The following is a 13,310-nucleotide window of genomic DNA, read 5'->3' as shown; positions in this document are numbered from 1 at the left end:
TCAGATCCATAAAACATTTCAGAAAAACTAGTAAAAACAATTTCAAGAAAATTCTTTCACAAATTATGACATCACCATGACATTATTCAATAATGACGTAACCGTAACTCTGCTACCAAAAACTGCTGCAGCGCCGAGAAATCCTAGCTGTTATCTCAGACCAAAATAGTGGATCTCGCGCCTTAGGCTGATGGGCCGACACAACATTGATTAAAGAGGATGTCAATAGTACATGTCATAATCATCACAATAAACATCAATAAAAGAAGAAATTGACAATCTGATTACACTGCAATGTCCACACCAGTTTATTAAGAAGGTTTGTAAATGTATTTCTCTATATTACCAATGCTAAAGTCACATAAATAATTCTCAAACACAAATAATACATATAAAGAATCATCAATGGCTGGTTAGAACGCCTTATATATCTTAATTTAATCAAAGCAAGTAAACAGATTAACGCAAGAGTCATAACACAACTTAATAGCACCAAAATCTGCTCCAGTGAGATAATATACATTGAATCAACAGATCAAAGAACATCAATATGAATCATGAGCATGTAAAGACAAACTCCCTCACTAACCTCTAATTGGCATTAACATGTTGGGCCTCATGTAAAAGTTTTATAAACACAAATTTTTAAAACCATACTAACTCGGGTTATAACAAAAATAATATTTTTATGTAGCAATTAATTCACGAGTTGCAGATGGTACCTGTAAAACAAACGACACATATAACAATTTGCAATTTATACATTACCCTTAAGATCAATGAATAACAACAGGAATCACTTAAGCAAGGGGACATCATCAGTAGGAACGATCTGAAAATTCCCCCTAAGTCTACATGACTGCAAAACTCCCTCATTATTCTAAATCTGAAAATATCTCTGGAAAGTCTGACAATAGCTCTGACTCAAGGAATAAGTGACATAACGTTAAATTAATTTTCACAAAGCTCATGAATGGTCAGGACATGGGGTGTTGTACATTCAGCCCATAAAACTACTGTCAGATAACTAAAAGTTACACATTCATAGTACACTAAGTTTTAATTTGTTAAAACTTCATTGACAAAATCATTAGCTAAACACAATTTATAACAATTTCTTCTTCTCGTCCGTCCCTTCTGTGGCTCCATTCTTCCATCTCGTCAAAATCTCATGTTCAGGAAGAAACTTCTTACAATGTTGTATCTACTTCCATCCTCGAGGAAAAAACACACGTTAGTGACATTTTCTAAACAATAGGACAGTAAAACTCTAGCAATGACCTAATAAATCTGACCTTGTAAGGTATAACACAAAATTCCACTAGGGGTAGCTGTTCACACTTCTAAAACTATTAAACACACTCTTTTCGAGTAAGCTTTGAGCAATGAAAAGCAACTCCATTATAAGCTAAAGTTAGCCTAAGTAGAAAACAAAATGGATTATGGTGGCCATTTACAAAAGTCACCCGTTTTGTTAGCATTCATTAGAAAAAAATCACACATTAGTTTATCAAGATCAATACATTATTAATTATAAATTTCATCAGTAAAGTCTCTGCTCCTGCAAAGCTCATCACCATGACAACGAAGCGCTGTAGGAGTGCATTTGTTTATCAGTGACAGTTACACAGCAATGTTTTTTTGAGAAGGCATTTTTTGAGGTGATAAAGTGTATTAAAAGCAGAGAAAAGATTATTCTATCGGTATAATTAGAAGTATATTGTTTGGTTATTTTTCATAACCTTTAAAGTAAGTGGGAAATTAAGCTTTTCACAATTAACAGTAGTTGAAAAGAGGAGTATGACTGAGGATACTGTTGAGGTCTCCAATCAGGAGGCGATAATTAGAAAGATTGTAAGTGAGGAATTAGAAACAGCTTTTCAGGACTCAATAAGACAAGCTTTGTCTAACAACAGAAGTATTAAGAATTTAGAAGAGGAGGAATTTTTGTCAATATCTGAAGAAGAGGATATTAATAACAGTCCTGGTGGAAAGTGTATTAGGAAAAGGATTCATATGGAGGAATCTTTTAAAGAGATAGGAGTCCAAGGTGACTCATGAGGAGAGAGTGACCAAAGCAACAAAAGAAAAAGACATTTTAACACTGAGTGATTTGGGGTTCTTAGATGGAAGATCTTGATGAATATATTCTAGTTTTTTTCCTAATCTGTAGGTAAAAGGGAATTTAAAATCACTGATCATGAGACTAACTCCTCTTTCAGTGTACACAATACTGAATTATGTTATCTGCAGGAACAGGGGTAGTAGGTACTAACATGTGATCAAGAATGGGATGGGGAGAGGGCACACACCTGATCGGTACAATTAATGGAGTACTTTTATCAAATTTATTAAAGAAGTGGGATATCTTGGGGGCACCCTCCTGCGATAGGTCTCGCTAATTATGGATTTCACCTCATCTATCAAGGTGTCAATCTCTTTTAGGGTGCAGTTCTTAGCAGCATGGGTACACAGTCTTCTGGTCTTGCAGGACCAAGGGAACCCTCTTCAGCTTTTCTCTTGCCCATTCTGGTGCAACAATACAAATTTAAAGAAACACAACCTTAGAATCCTGCAGCCCTAAATTGTGGCTTGGTGGCTGAAATATGCTCCAAAGAATTAACTTGGAGCTGTGAATGTTGCAGGTATAGGTAAGAGAAAACAAAAATGTAAATCAAAAGATGTGGCTGGTGAACACAAGTCTGAAAAGCTAGTGTATGCCTTGGCCTCACATTTAGGTGCAAACAAGTAAAATTCCAATAAAGGGGCACTTACATTCAAAGGATCAGAAAAACATCCGCGCCCGTCCCAGTGGAAAAATCAGTGGGAAAAACTGAAGTAAAATCAGAGGAAAAAACAAATCAAATAGTAGTAAACGTAAAATACCACGCTTGCAATTCGTGCTAGAGCATGTGCAGCTGGGAATTCAGGCACACACCTAGAAGCTCCCACGTACGTAGTGGTCTCACCAGAGACCACTAGGGAGTGTAAGAGGAAACTGAGTAAATAAATGGCTCAGATCAAGTAAGGGTAAGCTGCCCTCTCTGCGCACAACCCAGTAATTTTTCTCCATTTACAGTCAGTCTGCGCCACTTCCCAGGGCACAAATCAGGGGAATATGGGGGCAAGAGTGGGAGCAAGCAGTGAAAAAATAAAGTACAACTTAGATATCAAGTATCTGTGTGCCCCTCTCAGTCCGTATGGGTTACAGGTGTTTCCAAACGTTTAGGTGTTTCCGGGGCAAGCTAAGGGATGATGTCCCACCCCACCATAGGGCAAGAGGGAGGATACAGTGGCTGTCAACCAAGACTAAAATGTAATTGACTAAAGATTAGCAAATAACAACAGAGCAATCTCTCCAAGTGCTCGCCAAAGGTTTGTTTGAATGGAAGGCAAGCTGGGCAGTAGTGACGACAACCAGTGGCCCTTTTTCAGGAAAGGTGTAGTTTGTATGACAAAAAGTCAGTATCTCCCTAGCCCCCACAGGGCTTTCTCTTGTTATGTTTAAACTCAGCATCTGGATCATGTAAAGAGGAAAGCCAGAAACGTATCTGAAGAATTTCAGAAGGATTACACAAGCAATGGCGTAGTAAGTGATTACAAGCAAAAGCCAAGGGGGTTGGCCCTGCCCTGGTTCTTCCTGGTGATGATGGGTGCAGGACAGGCCTGTCTTTGGCCTGTGCTTTGCCAGGGCGCGGCCAGCACATCAGGAGGCTGTGGGAGCTTTAATAATGTGCGGCGGGCGGGGGGGACTGATAGAACCCCCTCCTTCTCCTCTCCTGGGGCAGATTGGGACGAGAGGCCCTTAAGCAGCAGCAATATGCGCTGCAGGAGGAGGTAGGCACTATAATAGCACCTGGGGAACTGAAAGAGCCCCTACTTCTCTCCTGGGGCAGACTGGGACTGCGAGCCCCTGAAGCAGCAGCAACACGGCACACAAGCACCCATACCACAAAAGGTGGCAGGCACTTTAATAGCGTGCGGTGTGGGGAACTGAAAGAGCTCCTGCTTCTCTTCTGGGGCAGACTGGGACAGCGAGCACCTGAAGCAGCAGCAACACGGCACACAAGCACCCCACCGGAGTGTTCTGGAGATAAAGATTTGGAATTAATAAATAACTTTTATATCAACCACAAACAAAATACTGGCCAACAAAAAGTTTATAAAAGTTGGTTCAGCAACTACAGCCTGAGTTGGGCCACCAAGTCTAGCAGGACAGAGGTCTAGGGCTAGAAAGGTTATTGTGGACAGGTACCTGGCCATCAGAGTTTTTAAAGCAAGATCCAAACATTAAAGGATGACAGCCATAGACGACAATGGAGTGGTGTATTGAATATAGGTAGGTTTGACCACTGACTTTGTGTTTCACCACTGTGCATATTAGTTGTTCAGTTTTCACCAGTTGCAGCGTACATTTGTATTCAGTTTAGCTGCCTATTGGCTTTATCTTGGCATTAGGCATTGCAGTTGAGACTTTGCAGATGAGCTGTGTTTTTCCACATGGTAAACTAAGCTTGTTTCTTCATATTTCTCTCACCGAACACGAACAGTTCTTGATAAGAAAGCACATATTTTTTGTTTTCCCCAGTGAAGGGAACAGGTCGGCCTTGGAAGGGGAGCCTTGAAAGGTTGGCCAATTTTCAACGTTTTTCTTCCAACTCTGACCTACAGTAGCCAGCATGTTTGAGTATTTCCATCTGAGAGAGGAGGGCCTTTCAGAAGGCTCTTTCCATGATTGTTTAAGCTAGCGAGGGAATTTCCGAGACCTCGGTCAGGATTGGATGTCAAATGCCTGACATTTTCCTGTGAGGATCTCTTTCTCGCAGTTGAATAGGGGTCATCTTCTTGCTGGCATGAGAAAGATGAAGAGCTTGGCAGGCCCTACGGTGATGAATTTTTACTTTATGCTTTGCAATTATGCTATAATATAATCACATATATTTGCTGTGTACATTGCAGTTGAGAATCACTTTGATATATTTTCCTTTCATTGCTGTGACTATTTTTAAATGTGTGCCTTCGACCTACTAATCTGCTTAATTTTTTTAGGAATCTCGTTGTGGAATAATAATAAATGTCCTCTTTAAACTAAGAAGTGCACTCCAAAGATTTTTGTCAGCTCGGTCATTAGTGAAAGCAAAACATTTTGGCGTAGTCAGCAGGATTTATAAAAAAATAAATAAAAAAAAAGAGTTGGAGGTTGGAAGTGCATGATTTAATTTAAAAGTATAAATATTTTTTTTTGTTTTGTTTCAGAATTAAAGGAGGCACCACAAACCATGTTTGAAAATGCATGTGAAGTTAAACTGCCTTATGGTGTTGTGAAAAAGTGTTTTCATATTTAGCAAAGGTGCTTTTTGAAAGTAATTATGTCCCTTTTGTTCTTGACAAGAGGGTTTGGAAACTTTTGTCTGCTTACAGAAAAAAGCATGAGAGATGTAAACAGTTAGAACATAAAAAATAAGAAGTTACGTGAGCAAATTAGCCAGAACAAATTTGTCGAGGCTGGGGAATAGCGTTATTGAAGGGGAGATGTGAATAACTCTTTCGGAGCCCCAATACTGTTTGTAATAATGTACTTTTATTAGTACGTCAAAGTATTCTATTCTCTTAAGTGTCCTTAACAATCTTTGTTCTTTTCCCTTTTGGTTTCCTTCCTTAGGTCTCTCTGTTCTTCTTCTTTCCTTTTTAGTCACTCTGTCTCTTATTCCTTTCTTTGTTTCTTTTTAGGGGATCCTCTTTGGCTGGAGCCTCGCCAACATCAGGAGGGATCAACAAGGACCTGTCGTTCAGGGGAAAAATATCAAGGGTGAAGAAAAGGTAAGTGGTTTGTTTCAATGGTTATTTGTAAGGGTTAGAAGGGAAGGTGCGGAGTGGTGGGTGCTGGAGCTGAAAAGAAAAATAATGGGTGCCCAGATTCTCACCGCTGTGTTGGGGTGCTCTCTGTAAGGCTTAGAGCTTTCGCTGGTTGTGTTATTTCTGAGCCTGTTATGGTCACAGCACCCGCTTAGTGAGGGTTAGTAGAAAAGAGAAAAGAAATAAAACAAAACTAATCGTTTTGTTGTCTTTTAACTTGAACCGGAGTAAATATATGCAGAACAAAAGTAATTACTAGGTTGGCAGCGTCGGGTCTATTTCCTTACTCCCTCCCAGGGTTTGTACCAAACCACCCGACTTTCCCTCCCACCTGTAAAATACGCTATTGGGCTCACGAAGCAGGCACGTACCTGCGATAGCCACGTCCCTCCAGGGAAGTTGCATCCAAACGCAGATCAACCGCTGGTGGCCCTGTGCTTCAGTTACAGGTCCGCTCTCCGGCTTCTGGGTTTTCCTCTTCGTTGTTCGGGTCCGGTCGCTCTCCCTACCCTCTTCTCCGTCTTCGTCTTTCACGTTCTCTCTCTGCCATGAACGCGTCGGCAGTCCTTTTTCTATTTCTGTCTTTACCCCAATATCCGGGTTTGCGGAGGTCCTTTCTGTTCCTTGGCTCCCGCTGGTTCCCCCGGGGTATCCGTTGGCCGGTCCGGGGTCGACATCCGTAAACAGGGTCCCCGCAACCCTGTTACAAAATGATTGCAAGATAAAGCTAAAATCTAGCAAGCTGTTACAGGAGAATCTGACTTTTCACATTCCAGTAATGAGGAGGTTAAAAAAGGTGGGGGCCAGTGTGAGCCTCATGAGAACAGCATAGATCTTCGTGCGCAGAGCAACCCACAGTTTTCGGCAGGAGTTGAAATGCATTCTTTAAAAGATTACACTGAGCGAGAAGTTGACGATGTTACCAGTATATTCAGACCACTTTCAGAGTACGATGTGTACAATTAATTCAGACAAGACACAGGTACTGTCGTAAAATGTGCAGTTTTTGAGAATTCAGTGGAATTCAGAACATAGAGCGATGTTACAGGTAAAACAAAAGATTTTAGAGTTTTACACTATTTGCACTAAGCAAGAGACACAGAGTTTCATGGGATTGTTTGATTTTTGGAAACAGTATAAACCTCATCTGAGTAAAATCATAACGCTCTGGTACAAACTAACTAGAAAAAAACATGAGTTTGAATGGAGTGAAGAGCTGCTGTGTGCTTTTGATTTGGCAAATGAAATAATCCAACAGACTTTAGATTTGTGCGCAGTGCAAGAGGGAATCATTGAGTTACATGTAACTGTTCAGGAACAATATGCAAACTGGAGTATGTGGCAGAAACACGGGAGGAGAAGGGTGCCCCTGGGGCTTTGGACTAGAAAACTACTTGACTTTGTGGAGCGCTATACTCCTTTTGAAAAACAGCTTTTGACTTGTTATTGGGCTCTAGTGAATACTGAGCAAATAACACTAAATTATAATGTAATTCTGAAACCTGAAATATCAATCATGCAGTGGGTGATGAGTTCACCTAAATCTCACTGTATAGGACATGCACAAGAGACTAGTATCATACACTGGATCTGGTACATACAAGACGGGGCTCAAGTAGGACCGACAGGCACTGCAGCCCCACATGAACAGGTGTCACAAGCCCCTGACAGGATGAGGAGAGAGGGCAGGAGGTACCACAGGTAAAAGAGTCACCAGTGAAATGGAGTGCACCATTTGAATTCTTGTCCCCTGAGGATAGAAAGCATGTTAGGTTCACTAATGATTAATTGAAATACGTGAGTACTAAAAGACAATAGAAAGCAGTGTTATACAATCCAGTTACTGAAAAGTCGTTGTCTACCACAGGAGAAGGAAAAAGTAGCCAATAAGCAGAGTTGTACACTGTGTGTCAGACTCTAAAGCAAGAGCTGCCTGAGATGTGTCATTTTTACACTGATTCTTGGTGCACTGCCAATGGATTAGCCGTTTGGCTTTCCACATGGCATGCACGTAACTGGTTCATTCATTCAAAGGAAGTGAGGAGCAAAGAGTTGCGGCAGGAAATTTGGGAAATGTTAAAACAGAGTAAAGTCATAGATGCTCATTGTCCCATTGACTCACTAGAACACTGGTTCAATTCCCTTGCATGGGGATGGCTAAGTGGGCGCACCAGAAATGTGGACACCTGGGAGAAAAAGCCACTTACAGGTGGGCAGAGATTAGAGAGATGCACATTCCCCTAGATTTGATAAAAACTGCAATTACCTATTTGTCAGCACACACAACAGAGCTCTGTCCCACAAACAGTCAAAGATCAATTGGAAAGTTACCAGGACAGATATGGCACATTGATGGGAAAGGGAAAGGCTGGCGGAAGGGGTGCTCCGGGGCCCCTGCACTTCCCATGCACTTGGCATGGGCAGTGCAGGGGCCCCTGTCCAGAGCCCCATCGCTCAGGTCACTGCCCGATATACGGACAGTGATTTGCGCGACGGGTGCAGCTGCACCCGCTGCACAGAGACATTGACAGCAGCTCCATGTGGAGCTGCCGCCAATGTCCTGGCCAGTCATTCTGCTGGGCCGGCGGGTAGAAAAAATGTTCCAGGGGGGCTGGCGGTCTATCAAAAGACCACCAGCATGAACACGGCGGTGTTAACCACCGTGTTCATAATGAGGGCCATAATGTTAAAGGGTAAGGTGGCTTTGCCAATGGTTTAAACGGCAAAGTCGAACTGTAAGTGTAAAATACTTTTCTTCCAGTCTGCAGTGGCAGGCTGGGAAGCCATTATGTATCTTGTCACAAGAAGGGTGGAATGCACAGTGCTGGAGCCCTGAGTCGAGACACTCTTGCATGCCCTGGGCACCATATACTCGGGACCTATAGGTAAGTCAGACCTGGCCAATTGGGTGAATCCAATTTGAGATGCAAGTTGTTTAAGGTTGGCAATGAAGTCTGGTTAGCAGACCTCTGTGCACTCTGAGTCAAATAACCAGCAGCATCAGTCCAAAAATGTGGGGGTGAACTTGCAAAAGAGGCATTTCCTTACAGGGCCAAAGTTATTAACAACACAAAAAAAACACATTTCCTATAGAAACACAGACCTAACTATAACTGCCCACTGGGTAATATTTATTTTATATAAATATTTATTTCTCTCTCTCTCTCTCTATATATATATATATATATATGTATATATATATATATATATATAAGCTACGGGCAGTATAGTTAGTTAGGACCTAGTTTCCATAGGAAAAGTGTTTTTTTGTTTTGCCAATAACTTTGTCATTTTACAAGTGTTCACAAAATTTTCAAAACTGATACGACAGTCAGTTCAGCTGCTGTGTTGCAATTTTTGGGGTGCTCCGTCAAGCGGGGGCTAAGAAAAAAAGGGGGGGACACCTTTTCCCCATTCATTTTTACACAGTATCTTTAGACATGACTACAGTACAAACCGCTGAACAGAATTACACTAAATTTGGCAGGAAGCTAGATCTTGGTGCACAGAGCATGCTTTTCATGGGCGAGCGCAAAGCGCTCTATCCCATTCTGTAATCTCTCTTTCGGCTTCCAACCATGCCCATGTCACGTCAGTCGCTTTCATTGGTTCATGGGCTTGCCTTTTAAAATCCGCTTGCTTTTATTTGTAAAAGGCATGCACACGTCATGCCTTTTCTGGTGTTTAGACCATGTACACTGCACCGGTAAACTACTAAAAACATATGAGGCTGGATGTTTTCAGCATGGTGTCCGGACTACTTTATCTGTTTATTTTCCACGCAGCGCGATCGTGATGCATTTTTTTTCTTTACAACACTAATAGCTCTAACTCCAGCAAATATTCCTGGAAGTCGCACATCACAGTTGCAGGAAAGTGAGAAAATGGTAACTGCTGCTACATTTATCTGACACAATTTCTTATGAAATAAACTAAATCGATTTCAAAAATGAGTTTGAGTTGGTGGGCTGATAAAGTCATGCAAGGAAAGTGGAACGAGAGAGATGATTAAATAAAGCAGCGTACAAAATGAAATGTGAAAATCTTATTCTTTACTTTCAACGAGCAATAGAAGCTTGTTGCTTTCTAGAGATGGTACTCGATTATTGGCAGCAATGCTTGCTTTGGCAGGAAGTGCGTCAATACTGCGCACTGTAACAACCTTTGCGTAGGGGAAACGTCCAGTAGCTACGCTGCTGGGGAAAAGAGACTCCATCTGAGCATCAGAAGCCTTACAGGCCAGTTGTATGAGAGTTCAGCGTCGCCCACCAAAGAGTGGAACAGAGGCATCCATTTTTCACTGCACGTTCTTCTGCTGTTCTATAGATCCCTTCCGAAATGTGCGTCTCTTAGGTAACCAATTCCCCACTGGAAAGAGCCAACACACTTCTAAAGGTCAGTGAGAGTGTTAGAAGCATGCCTTTGGTTCATCTCCCAGTATCGGCTTATTTATTATTACTGTTCGCTCTGACATGGTTTGAGGTATTGTGAGAGCCAATGACATACCCAGCATCGCGGCGCAGCTGGTATGCTTAAAGAGTCAGTGCATTTCGTGAGAAGGCTTGAATCATTCGGCCTAGTACACAAGGTAAAAGTAAAAGCGTGACGTGTACGCACGAGGAGATTTAAACCTACCACTGTGCTTAAATAATTTCTTATGTTTTGTCTCTACATGGAAAATATTACCTCAACCCCTCCCATGGAGAAGCTCCTTTTTTTGCAGATGTATGCAGCTCAAAATCCACCGTAAGGCATTGGAGCTCTTTACATGAGCACCAGTTACATTACACAAGGACTCATTTTTTATAGGCGAGCGCAAAGCGCTCCGTCCTGTGTTGTAATCTCTCTTTGGGCTTCAAACCACGCCCATGTCACGTCAGTGTCTTTCATTGGTTTGTGAGCTAGCCTTTTAAAATTTGCCTGCTTTCATTAGTGAAAGGCATGCATAAGTCATACCTTTTCTGGTGTTTAGCCATCCTCGAGCGCAGCGACCAAGTACTGAAAACATACAAGGCTCCATGTTTTCCGTCCGGTTTCTGGGCTACTTTTTCACAGCGCGATCTCGCTGGGCAGAAGTCGAGCGCTTTGCATGATGACATCGACCCTGTTAGAGTTAACTGCACTTTTGCCAGTTACGTAGATAATTGCACTTTTGCCGGTTACATGGATAATTGCTCTTTTGCTGATGGGTTTCACTACAAGTTAATTTTTATTTCCCCTTGTGTGTCTGCTTTGCATTGATGGCGGACGTCAGCTCGCTTATGTGAAACTTTTACTTTTCAATTTATGTGGCAAGAAAAGTCTGGTTAGGAGTTTACAATGCTAATTTGCTCTAGCTCAAGCAAACGCGAGACTGGTTGCATTGAAAACGCTTGTTGTTATTTGGTGTAAATCCATTCAGTAGGTTTTGAGTTATTAAAGGAAAAAAGAAATATAGTTATCTGGGCAGAGACTAAGCACAGATCTCATGCATGGTTTGAGAGCTGACTGGCTGCCAGTACTTCAACCAGGAAGTGCTGGCAGCCATCTTGGGACCAATATATATGACAGCACCTTATTGACATGCATTGTAGTAAATAGCGGGTTTTGTGGGTCACAAAAAGGAGAACATATAAAGGGTGATAACAGATTTTAGTTACAATGTAAATCATTTGTTGATGGTACCATGCTTATTTTAGGAATTGTGGTGTGTTTTAAAGTGATTTTACCCTTTGAAAAAGCATTCTGCTGAGATTTCATGAATCCAGTTGAGAGAAAACTGTTTTCTAATGATTTCCCCATAAGGTTATTGAAGGTGTTCTAGAAGTTAAATAAGAGTATATTATCTGTAAATTCACACTATCTTTCTCAGCCATATGAGCATGAAGTCTAAGGAGAGGGGGAGAAGCATAGCCAACCACCTAAGATGGCAGCAGCTTGAATCCATAGCTCCAGGGCCCATGAATTTCTAAATCCAATTGCTCAGACTACCATCCACACCCCAAACGTGCTACTGGGACACAAATCAATTCTACACTGGACCGTGCCTGGTGGTGTGCCTACATTGCTGCATTTTGAGACCCCAGATGTGTAAAGTGGATCACAGAGGTGATGTGGCTGTCTGGGCCGATGCGGGCCACAGATGAATGAGCCCTGAAGAGTTGCAGGACACGACTGCCCATTCCTGAGCTGATCCCTGCCGCTACCCAAGAGAACAGGTCGAGGGGACTGGCACCACTTAGGGTGGCATTGATGAACCAGGAGACTGTCTTCCCCTGCTGCGTGTATGTGCTGTTGGAGGTGAGTGCTGCAGTGCCTGATACTCAAACTGTGCTTTGCCTGCCCTGTCTGGATCCGGCAGGCCTCCCTACACCCCCATAGGACTGCCGGGAACACCGGGCCTGCTGTCCACAAACTTACGAGTACCCCCTCTCCCAGGAGTGCCTTTCAACTGCCCCAGAGGCCTAAACAACATGAAACACATTAAGGCCTGGAACTGTCAGGAGTATTTGATCGAGGCCTTCCCTTCCCCCTGCCCATCATACAACCTGGCACAGCTTTCACACCTGCTGACCCTCATAATAACCTCCAGTAACGTCTACGCTTGCAGTATTTGACATGAGATCTTGGACCCTACAGTGAGAGCAATGCCTCTGGGGCCTTCATTGCCTACTCTCCCTTATTCAGCCTAAAACACAATCCCAGTTCCAAACCCACAGGAGCCACGTGCCTATGCACTGCCAACCATATACACAGCGACTGCAGAGGCTGGGGCGAGCGGCAATGTTGAGGTCCTCCGGCCAGTGGTGGTACTGACTGAATCACGCCTTACATAAATTATTGTGGGTGACACTGACAAACTGCTACCATGGGACGCACCAAGCTTAAAATCCCTGGCCACGACAAGGGGCCTCCCTCAGACTCCTCCTACTCCACAATACTGCCCACAGACTGCATACCCCCTACAGTGGAGACACCCCCTGTGGATAAATTGCACATGATTTTGCAGGAGATTTATGACTCTAGAACTATTGCCACATATATAAGCCTCTTAAAAGACGAACACCATAAATTGGTGGACAGAGTTCACACTACTGCAAAAAACATTGACGGTATTGGAACCTGGCCTGGTGGGTCAAACCTCCAGTGTCACAAATGCGTAGACAAGTGGAACAACTTCAGGACCGCACTAAGGACGCAGAAGGACGGGCGTGCTGGAATAATGTGCATATTGTGGGTCTACTGGAGGACACTGAGGGCCCCCACTCAATGCAATTTGTGGAGACCTGGCTGAGCACAGTTGTGTCTCCAACATGACTCTTGAATCTTTTCACAGTAGAGATGGCACACCCTGTGTCAATAAAGAAGCCCATACCCGGTGTGCCCCCAAGACCAATCATGGCAAAGATCTTAAGTTACAGAGACCAGGACCAGTTAATCCAAGTGTCTTCTTACTGTAGAAGGCACATGAGTGT

At 42.8% G+C, this 13,310-nt stretch overlaps 1 long non-coding RNA gene across 1 annotated transcript in view; it reads right to left on the bottom strand.

Annotated features, from left to right (window-relative positions):
* Positions 1–301: 301 nt before the first annotated feature.
* The window catches only part of LOC138293235 (uncharacterized), a 112,415-nt gene continuing 99,406 nt past the window's right edge, over positions 302–13,310 (bottom strand). The window contains exons 4-5 of the long non-coding RNA XR_011202940.1: positions 6,228–6,556; positions 302–5,782 (exon numbers count right to left, since the gene is read on the bottom strand). This is a non-coding gene — a long non-coding RNA (uncharacterized lncRNA). The remainder of the gene's footprint in view (positions 5,783–6,227; positions 6,557–13,310) is intronic.

The sequence above is a fragment of the Pleurodeles waltl genome, chromosome 4_2 (genome assembly GCF_031143425.1).
Source record: "Pleurodeles waltl isolate 20211129_DDA chromosome 4_2, aPleWal1.hap1.20221129, whole genome shotgun sequence".
NCBI lineage: Eukaryota > Metazoa > Chordata > Amphibia > Caudata > Salamandridae > Pleurodeles > Pleurodeles waltl.
The sequence above is the reverse complement of the archived record's forward strand: the minus strand, read 5'-3'. Positions and strand labels throughout refer to the sequence as shown.